Here is a 10,849-nt window from a genome sequence, read left to right as displayed (position 1 = left end):
CTCACAGGGCCAGAGCACCTCTCCTATGGAGCCGGGCTGGGACAGCCGGGGATGTCCAGCCTGGAGAGGAACGGGCTCCGGGGGAGGCCTCACTGCGGCCCTCCAGTGGCTGAAGGGGCCTGTAGGAAAGGCAGAGAGCGATTTCTTCACACGGGCAGTGAGTGAGAGGAAAAGGGGGAACGATTTTAAAGCAGAAGAGGGAAGATTTAGATTAGATGTTAGGAAGAGCTGTGAGGGTGTCGAGACACTGGAGCAGGCTGCCCAGAGAAGCTGTGGATGCCCCGTCCCTGGAAGGCACTATTCCAGGCCAGGCTAGATGGGGCCCTGAGCACCCTGGTCTAGTGGATGATGTCCCTATCCATGGCAGGGCAGTTAGAACCAGATGATCTTCAAGGTCCCTTCCAAGCCAAAGCATTCTGGGCCTCCACGAGGGTGCAAAGAGGTCACCGGCTACCGGACCATGGAATGTTACCAAACGGTTGCCATGCGGGCGTCCGCACGGAGGGGTCAGGAGCCCAACACTCCATCGACAGTTGGCAGTTGGCGGATACTCTGCTGGGAAGCAGGTGCAGAGCCTCTGTCTTCTCTGTCCCTGCTGGGAACAGAAGGCGATTTGCTGATAATTTTCACGACAAATTCTCAACTAACGGTACAGGTGAGTGTAGATGAACTTTGAAAATGTTTCTGATGCTGTGGGGCTGTTCTGGGCTTCAGGTCCAGCTGCAGGTGTCTGGGACTCAAGTACCAGACTCATAGATTTCCCCTCTAGCTTTGGGCAGAAACTGGTGACTCGTGAAAGGGAATCTTAGAGTATGTGTGGCTATTTAAGAGAACAGGCATTCCAGATAGGTCATCTCCTCTCTTCTTTTCTGATAGGTTTGGAAGAACATCATTCTCTGATTCCTAGAAATCAGGACTTTGTAGCCTGTTCTACCTAAGGAATCTAAGGGATCGATTGCTGTAACTTCCCTGAAATTCCTTTTGTGGTGTTTGTCCCACTGACTTTTCCAGTGGTTTTAGATCACCAAACACCATGAGCACAGTAAGTACTTTACTACTCAATGCAAATCTGATTTCTGAAACATATTTTCTGGGGTACTTCTAGAAAGGATTTCAAGAGTTTTTAGCAAGGGCACGGGAGGAGAAGCCTGTTAAAACTTTATGTAACTTCATGTTCTGGGATACTGAAGGTTTTGAATCTCTTGGGGTGCTAGCAATAGCTCAGAAATGCTTACAGTGTGAGCAACACCCTGATAGAATTGTGAACTAGTCTTCTTCTTTGCAAGCCACTGGGATAGGCTTTTTCCTGGTGAGGCACCTGGTAAGAGATCAGGGGTGATGTCTTTTCCTTGATGCAATGGGCTCAGGTAGGAATGACCCAGAGCACCATTCCAGACGTTGTGGAGTTGTTTTCTGTATCCTCGTGTACTTTCACTGCTGTTGCAAAAATGAGGGCCCCGTTAATATTACTCCCACACCAAATGCTAAGGCTTTGTTCTCTCTTAGAATCGGCGAAAGCGCCGTGGAGGAGCCGTTAATTCCAGACAAGCTCCGAAACGAAGCAGGCTGCTGGCTTCTAGTGCAGGTGAGGCTTCAGCAGCAGAGCCAATAGACCTCGAAGAAAGTCGTGTGCTTTCTTTTGATCTTGGTAAGAACAGAAACTGCTTCTAGAGGTTTGACATACAGCTGAACATATGCTTTTGCCAGTTTCTAGGCCCTTTCCTGGGGAGGAAGGGAAACATGGGATTTTAGGAAGTGCCTAGTACGGCATCCCTAAGCAACAAGCCTTCTCATGACCATTTGGGTTTGTTACTGAGCTGTGATCCATTTTCCACTAAAATGAGAGAGATTCCATGCTTTCATTTGAAAGAGAATGAGAGAGAATTTCCACTAAAATGAGGGAGATGAGCTGTGTATCAAAGGTCCTCAAGTGCTGCTCAGACATCTGAATGAACTCTGATGAGCTGGCAGGTGCCACAGCTGCCACTACAGAGGGTGGCAAACTAAGTATGAGATCTCTGAAGCTGGAAGAAGATAAGGAAAAGCTAGCTGTGCCCCATCCCTCAGGGGAACATGTACAGCATGGTACTGTAAAATTAGGATACCCTCTACGATTCTGGTTCTGCTTTGGGTTTTGTTTTGGGTTTTTTTTCTGTCTGATAAACATTACCCTATGTTAGATGAATCATCTGTTGGTGTGTACCTCCCACAAGATATTGTTATCCAACAGAATTGTGTGAGAAGTTCAGCTGCTGTTCCTCTTGCACTGCCACCTGTGAAAAAAACAGGGCTGGTAATGGTCTCTGTGGACTGTTGAGGGCAAAGCTTGAGTGACATTTTGGCCACATTCCTGAAGAGAAGAGACCCAAGGCACAATCGAATCTACCTCAGCCTGTTCCACAGTGACAGCCCATTTCTCTTTTTCAGCTGTTGACGAAATCATAGATCTCACCGACGAATCTGCTGAGCCTGAAGTCATTGATCTAACTGGTGATGATTCTGCTGTGGTAAGTAATGAATGGCACACTTCTGTCCATCTTGCAGTCAAATTAGTTTTCTCCTGTGCTCCTGGGCCTATCTTCTGGCATCTAACTAGGTAGCCTGACCTCCAGGGTTGAAACACAGCTCTGATTGACCACTTTAGACAGAGTTACCAGTCAAATGCACCTCTGAACACATTAACACTTCCAAGTATCCCTTGTAGTGAAAAAGTAGTTTAAAAGAGCCTGTTGCTCCAGAACTTGGGCACAACATTTAGCAGTCATTGGTAATGTAACAGAAGGAGATGCAATTTAAAAGGGAAGTTATTCCAGAGATCCTCATCATACAGGCCAGGGATTTAAAGAAAAAGAAAAGGAGAGGACAGGAAGACTTTGACTCCTCAAATATTAAGTGTTTACCTGCAACATCCATTTAAGGTACTCCTGGTCACTGAGGTGTTCATCTAATAGGAAGTGTTTATGGCTATCACTGCTGAATTTGCCTGTTTAGGGCAGAAGGAGGGAAAGAAACACCTCCAGCCTAAATCCAATTGGGGAACTGAAAGAGGGGAGCAGGGAGGAGGGGCTACATGTGGTTCCTAAGCTGCCTCCATTTCGACCCCGTTGCAGCAGTGCGAGCAGAACCAGCAGCACCCAGCTGGAAACCCACTTGTTTCCAGTGCAGCAGATAATTCAGTTGTGCTACTGACCAGTGATGATGAAGAGGAACCAAGAGATAATGATGGGTATGTGACAGATGAAGTGTCTTTCTACAGTCTAATTTCTGACACAGGGTAGAAATAGGTCTTTGCCAAGGCTTTGAGTTCTGCTTGATTCTGTGTGAAAAATTCAGACCTGGAATAAAGTGGCCTGTCTGTTTTTGAAATCCCATCCAAAAATCCAGTAAAATCCAGAAGAAAGCTTTTTTATCTCATTAAGGAATTAAGGAATGGATCTTACACTGTGGCTTGAGACACACTGAAATGCTTGAAGTACATAAAAGCCTTTCAAATGATTGTGTTGCTGGGCTGGGATGTTGCTAGGTCCGACTAAAGGATGTTTTAATTTCTGACACTTCATGTGTTGGTAACCCTCCATGCACAGTGAAATTAATGGCTGCATTTTCTTTCAAGTTCTATTCTCTCTAGCACACGGCCAGCAGCTACTGTTACCTCTCCAATTTGGATAGATGACTCCTCAGAGGTAAGGATCCACATGTTGTTATCCTTTCAGCTTTATGGGAGGGCAAAGAGGACAGAGGGGGATCTGCACAGCTCAGCTGGCTGATGTGGGATGCTACGGGCAGCTGGCTTGAGCACAGACCTTGCTTTGCAGCTCCAACTAGCACGTCCCTCCAAGTCACTTCTCAGGGGTGTACACACAGGGAGGAACCCTTGCCAAGATGGCACATCTGTGGGTTCCTTATTATTCTGGTAGATACTGACTGATTGCAGATACTCCAAGTCCTATTAGCCTGGTGCCAGTGCAGCATCAAACTTGAATTCTTTACTCCAAACCCCTATTGTGGTTTCCTTTCTCTGATGCAATGGGCTCAGGCAGGAATGACCCAGAGCACCATTCAATGTGTATTCCAGACGTTGTGGAGTTGTTTTCTGTATCCTCGTGTACTTTCACTGCTGTTGCAAAAATGAGGGCCCCGTTAATATTACTCCCACACCAAATGCTAAGGCTTTGTTCTCTCTTAGAATCGGCGAAAGTGCCCTGGAGGAGCCATTAATTCCAGACAAGCTCCGAAACGAAGCAGGCTGCTGGCTTCTAGTGCAGGTGAGGCTTCAGCAGCAGAGCCAATAGACCTCGAAGAAAGTCGTGTGCTTTCTTTTGATCTTGGTAAGAACAGAAACTGCTTCTAGAGGTTTGACATACAGCTGAACATATGCTTTTGCCAGTTTCTAGGCCCTTTACTGGGGAGGAAGGGAAACATGGGATTTTAGGAAGTGCCTAGTACGGCATCCCTAAGCAACAAGCCTTCTCATGACCATTTGGGTTTGTTACTGAGCTGTGATCCATTTTCCACTAAAATGAGAGAGATTCCATGCTTTCATTTGAAAGAGAATGAGAGAGAATTTCCACTAAAATGAGGGAGATGAGCTGTGTATCAAAGGTCCTCAAGTGCTGCTCAGACATCTGAATGAACTCTGATGAGCTGGCAGGTGCCACAGCTGCCACTACAGAGGGTGGCAAACTAAGTATGAGATCTCTGAAGCTGGAAGAAGATAAGGAAAAGCTAGCTGTGCCCCATCCCTCAGGGGAACATGTACAGCATGGTACTGTAAAATTAGGATACCCTCTACGATTCTGGTTCTGCTTTGGGTTTTGTTTTGGGTTTTTTTTCTGTCTGATAAACATTACCCTATGTTAGATGAATCATCTGTTGGTGTGTACCTCCCACAAGATATTGTTATCCAACAGAATTGTGTGAGAAGTTCAGCTGCTGTTCCTCTTGCACTGCCACCTGTGAAAAAAACAGGGCTGGTAATGGTCTCTGTGGACTGTTGAGGGCAAAGCTTGAGTGACATTTTGGCCACATTCCTGAAGAGAAGAGACCCAAGGCACAATCGAATCTACCTCAGCCTGTTCCACAGTGACAGCCCATTTCTCTTTTTCAGCTGTTGACGAAATCATAGATCTCACAGACGAATCTGCTGAGCCTGAAGTCATTGATCTAACTGGTGATGATTCTGCTGTGGTAAGTAATGAATGGCACACTTCTGTCCATCTTGCAGTCAAATTAGTTTTCTCCTGTGCTCCTGGGCCTATCTTCTGGCATCTAACTAGGTAGCCTGACCTCCAGGGTTGAAACACAGCTCTGATTGACCACTTTAGACAGAGTTACCAGTCAAATGCACCTCTGAACACATTAACACTTCCAAGTATCCCTTGTAGTGAAAAAGTAGTTTAAAAGAGCCTGTTGCTCCAGAACTTGGGCACAACATTTACCAGTCATTGGTAATGTAACAGAAGGAGATGCAATTTAAAAGGGAAGTTATTCCAGAGATCCTCATCATACAGGCCAGGGATTTAAAGAAAAAGAAAAGGAGAGGACAGGAAGACTTTGACTCCTCAAATATTAAGTGTTTACCTGCAACATCCATATAAGGTGCTCCTGGACACTGAGGTGTTCATCTAATAGGAAGTGTTTATGGCTATCACTGCTGAATTTGCCTGTTTAGGGCAGAAGGAGGGAAAGAAACACCTTCAGCCTAAATCCAATTGGGGAACTGAAAGAGGGGAGCAGGGAGGAGGGGCTACATGTGGTTCCTAAGCTGCCTCCATTTCGACCCCGTTGCAGCAGTGCGAGCAGAACCAGCAGCACCCAGCTGGAAACCCACTTGTTTCCAGTGCAGCAGATAATTCAGTTGTGCTACTGACCAGTGATGATGAAGAGGAACCAAGAGATAATGATGGGTATGTGACAGATGAAGTGTCTTTCTACAGTCTAATTTCTGACACAGGGTAGAAATAGGTCTTTGCCAAGGCTTTGAGTTCTGCTTGATTCTGTGTGAAAAATTCAGACCTGGAATAAAGTGGCCTGTCTGTTTTTGAAATCCCATCCAAAAATCCAGTAAAATCCAGAAGAAAGCTTTTTTATCTCATTAAGGAATTAAGGAATGGATCTTACACTGTGGCTTGAGACACACTGAAATGCTTGAAGTACATAAAAGCCTTTCAAATGATTGTGTTGCTGGGCTGGGATGTTGCTAGGTCCGACTAAAGGATGTTTTAATTTCTGACACTTCATGTGTTGGTAACCCTCCATGCACAGTGAAATTAATGGCTGCATTTTCTTTCAAGTTCTATTCTCTCTAGCACACGGCCAGCAGCTACTGTTACCTCTCCAATTTGGATAGATGACTCCTCAGAGGTAAGGATCCACATGTTGTTATCCTTTCAGCTTTATGGGAGGGCAAAGAGGACAGAGGGGGATCTGCACAGCTCAGCTGGCTGATGTGGGATGCTACGGGCAGCTGGCTTGAGCACAGACCTTGCTTTGCAGCTCCAACTAGCACGTCCCTCCAAGTCACTTCTCAGGGGTGTACACACAGGGAGGAACCCTTGCCAAGATGGCACATCTGTGGGTTCCTTATTATTCTGGTAGATACTGACTGATTGCAGATACTCCAAGTCCTATTAGCCTGGTGCCAGTGCAGCATCAAACTTGAATTCTTTACTCCAAACCCCTATTGTGGTTTCCTTTCTCTGATGCAATGGGCTCAGGCAGGAATGACCCAGAGCACCATTCAATGTGTATTCCAGACGTTGTGGAGTTGTTTTCTGTATCCTCGTGTACTTTCACTGCTGTTGCAAAAATGAGGGCCCCGTTAATATTACTCCCACACCAAATGCTAAGGCTTTGTTCTCTCTTAGAATCGGCGAAAGTGCCCTGGAGGAGCCATTAATTCCAGACAAGCTCCGAAACGAAGCAGGCTGCTGGCTTCTAGTGCAGGTGAGGCTTCAGCAGCAGAGCCAATAGACCTCGAAGAAAGTCGTGTGCTTTCTTTTGATCTTGGTAAGAACAGAAACTGCTTCTAGAGGTTTGACATACAGCTGAACATATGCTTTTGCCAGTTTCTAGGCCCTTTACTGGGGAGGAAGGGAAACATGGGATTTTAGGAAGTGCCTAGTATGGCATCCCTAAACAACAAGCCTTCTCACAACCATTTGGGTTTGTTACTGAGCTGTGATCCATTTTCCACTAAAATGAGAGAGATTCCATGCTCTCATTTGAAAGAGAATGAGAGAGAATTTCCACTAAAATGAGGGAGATGAGCTGTGTATCAAAGGTCCTCCAGGGCTGCTCAGACATCTGAATGAACTCTGATGAGCTGGCAGGTGCCACAGCTGCCACTACAGAGGGTGGCAAACTAAGTATGAGATCTCTGAAGCTGGAAGAAGATAAGGAAAAGCTAGCTGTGCCCCATCCCTCAGGGGAACATGTACAGCATGGTACTGTAAAATTAGGATACCCTCTACGATTCTGGTTCTGCTTTGGGTTTTGTTTTGGGTGTTTTTTCTGTCTGATAAACATTACCCTATGTTAGATGAATCATCTGTTGGTGTGTCCCTCCCACAAGATATTGTTATCCAACAGAATTGTGTGAGAAGTTCAGCTGCTGTTCCTCTTGCACTGCCACCTGTGAAAAAACAGGGCTGGTAATGGTCTCTGTGGACTGTTGAGGGCAAAGCTTGAGTGACATTTTGGCCACATTCCTGAAGAGAAGAGACCCAAGGCACAATCGAATCTACCTCAGCCTGTTCCACAGTGACAGCCCATTTCTCTTTTTCAGCTGTTGACGAAATCATAGATCTCACAGACGAATCTGCTGAGCCTGAAGTCATTGATCTAACTGGTGATGATTCTGCTGTGGTAAGTAATGAATGGCACACTTCTGTCCATCTTGCAGTCAAATTAGTTTTCTCCTGTGCTCCTGGGCCTGTCTTCTGGCATCTAACTAGGTAGCCTGACCTCCAGGGTTGAAACACAGCTCTGATTGACCACTTTAGACAGAGTTACCAGTCAAATGCACCTCTGAACACATTAACACTTCCAAGTATCCCTTGTAGTGAAAAAGTAGTTTAAAAGAGCCTGTTGCTCCAGAACTTGGGCACAACATTTACCAGTCATTGGTAATGTAACAGAAGGAGATGCAATTTAAAAGGGAAGTTATTCCAGAGATCCTCATCATACAGGCCAGGGATTTAAAGAAAAAGAAAAGGAGAGGACAGGAAGACTTTGACTCCTCAAATATTAAGTGTTTACCTGCAACTTCCATTTAAGGTACTCCTGGACACTGAGGTGTTCATCTAATAGGAAGTGTTCATGGCTATCACTGCTGAATTTGCCTGTTTAGGGCAGAAAGAGGGAAAGAAACACCTCCAGCCTAAATCCAATTAGGGAACTGAAAGAGGGGAGCAGGGAGAAAGGGTTACATGTGGTTCCTAAGCTGCCTCCATTTCGACCCCGTTGCAGCAGTGCGAGCAGAACCAGCAGCACCCAGCTGGAAACCCAGTTGTTTCCAGTGCAGCAGATAATTCAGTTGTGCTACTGACAAGTGATGATGAAGAGGAACCAAGAGATAATGATGGGTATGTGACAGATAAAGTAACTCTCTAAAGTCTAATTTCTGACACAGGGTAGAAATAGGTTTTTGCCAAGGCTTTGAGTTCTGCTTGATTCTGTGTGAAAAATTCAGACCTGGAATATAATGGCCTGTCTGTTTTTGAAAGCCCATCCAAAAAACCAGTAAAATCCAGCAGAAACCTTTTTTATCTCATTAAGGAATTAAGGAATGGATCTTACACTGTGGCTTGAGACACAGTGAAATGTTTGAAGTACATAAAAGCCCTTCAAATGATTGTGTTGCTGGGCTGGGATGTTGCTAGATCAGAATAAAGGATGCTTTGATTTCTGACACTTTATGTGTTGGTAACCCTCCATGCACAATGAAATTAATGGCTGCATTTTCCTTCAAGTTCTCTTCTCTCTAGCACACGGCCAGTAGGTATTGTTACCTCTCCAATTTGGATAGATGACTCCTCAGAGGTAAGGATCCACATGTTGTTATCCTTTCAGCTTTATGGGAGGGCAAAGAGGACAGAGGGGGATCTGCACAGCTCAGCTGGCTGATGTGGGATGCTACGGGCAGCTGGCTTGAGCACTGACCTTGCTTTGCAGCTCCAACTAGCACGTCCCTCCAAGTCACTTCTCAGGGGTGTACACACAGGGAGGAACCCTTGCCAAGATGGCACATCTGTGGGTTCCTTATTATTCTGGCAGATACTGACTGATTGCAGATACTCCAAGTCCTATTAGCCTGGTGCCAGTGCAGCATCAAACTTGAATTCTTTACTCCAAACCCCTCTTGTGGTTTCCTTTCTTCAGCAGCCGTTCATCTCACATGGATTGTTTATGGCTATCACTGCTGAATTTGCCTCTTTGGGGCAGAAAAAGGAAAAGATTTGGCTGCAGCCTACATCCAATTAGGGACCTGAAAGAGGGGAGCAGGGAGGAGGGGCTTCAGATGGTTCCTAAACTGCCTTTGTTTGTACCTCGTTCCATCAGTGGGAGCAGAACCAGGAGCACCCACTTGTTTCCAGTGCAGCAGACAATTCAGTTGTGCCACTGGTGAATGATGATGAAGAGGAACCAAGAGATAATGATGGGTATGTGACAGATCAAGTAACTTTCTAAAAGTCCAATGTCTGACATAGGGTGGAAAGAGGTTTTTGCCAAGGCTTTGAGTTCTGCTTGATTCTGTGCAAAACTCCAGACCTGGGATGTAGTGGCCTGTCTGGAAGAGAACTAACTAAAAAACCCAAAAAAATCCAGTAAACCCCAGAAGAAATCTTTCTTCTCTCTTCATGAAGTCATAAAGGAATGGATCTTACACTGTGGCTTGAGATACACTGAAATGCTTGCAGTACATAAAAGTTCTTGGAATGATTGTGTTGCTGGGCTGGGTTGTAGCTAGATCAGAAGAAGGGATGTTTTGATTTCTGACAATTTATGTATCACTCACCCCTGATGAATGGTGCAATTAACAGCTGAATTTTTTTCTTGCTCTCTTCTCTCTACCACAAGACCCAGTGCTACCCTTACAAATGTGCTGGAGCAGTATTGCTTCCTAGGGGTAAGAATCCACATGTTGCCACCTTTTCATTTTCTGTGGGAGGGGGAATGGAGCAGGGCAGGAGCTGCATAACTCATTTGGCTAACATGGCATGCTAGAGGCAGCTGGCTTGAAGCACAGCCCTTGCTTTGAAGCTCCAAGTAGCACATCCCTCCAAGTCACTTCTCAGGGGTGCCTGTAGAGGGGGATCCCTCGCCAAGATGGCACTGGAAGATCTGTGGGTTCCGATATTATAGCAGTAATGGACTGAATGCAGACATCTAAGATCTATTTGCCTGGCACCAACACAGCAGCCAGGCTTGAATTCTTTACTCCAACCCCTCTTGTGGCTTCCTTTCTTCAGCAGCTGTTCATGTCATACGAGTAGTTACGGATATCACCCTTGAATTTGCCTGGTTAGGGCAGAAAGAGGGATAGAAACACCTCCAGCCTAAATCCAATTGGGGAACTGAAAGAGGGGAGCAGGGAGGAGGGGCTACAGGTAGTTCTAAGCTGCCTCCATTTCGACCCCGTTGCAGCAGTGGGAGCAGAACCAGCAGCACCCAGCTGGAAACCCACTTGTTTCCAGTGCAGCAGATAATTCAGTTGTGCTACTGACAAGTGATGATGAAGAGGAACCAAGAGATAATGATGGGTATGTGACAGATGAAGTGTCTTTCTACAGTCTGATTTCTGACATAGGGTTGAAAGAGGTTGTTGCCCACAAAATCTGCTGCAAAA

The 10,849-nt window shown here is 45.8% G+C and overlaps 2 long non-coding RNA genes across 2 annotated transcripts in view; one reads left to right on the top strand and one right to left on the bottom strand.

The window, feature by feature from the left end:
• Positions 1-1,667, top strand: part of LOC135412848 (uncharacterized) — a 19,644-nt gene extending 17,977 nt beyond the window's left edge. The window contains exon 3 of the long non-coding RNA XR_010429978.1: positions 1,507-1,667. This is a non-coding gene — a long non-coding RNA (uncharacterized LOC135412848). The remainder of the gene's footprint in view (positions 1-1,506) is intronic.
• Positions 1-10,849, bottom strand: part of LOC135412873 (uncharacterized) — a 636,102-nt gene that overhangs the window by 371,755 nt on the left and 253,498 nt on the right. The window lies entirely within an intron of this gene.

This window comes from Pseudopipra pipra, chromosome 4, assembly GCF_036250125.1.
Source record: "Pseudopipra pipra isolate bDixPip1 chromosome 4, bDixPip1.hap1, whole genome shotgun sequence".
Taxonomy (NCBI): domain Eukaryota; kingdom Metazoa; phylum Chordata; class Aves; order Passeriformes; family Pipridae; genus Pseudopipra; species Pseudopipra pipra.
The sequence above is the reverse complement of the archived record's forward strand: the minus strand, read 5'-3'. Positions and strand labels throughout refer to the sequence as shown.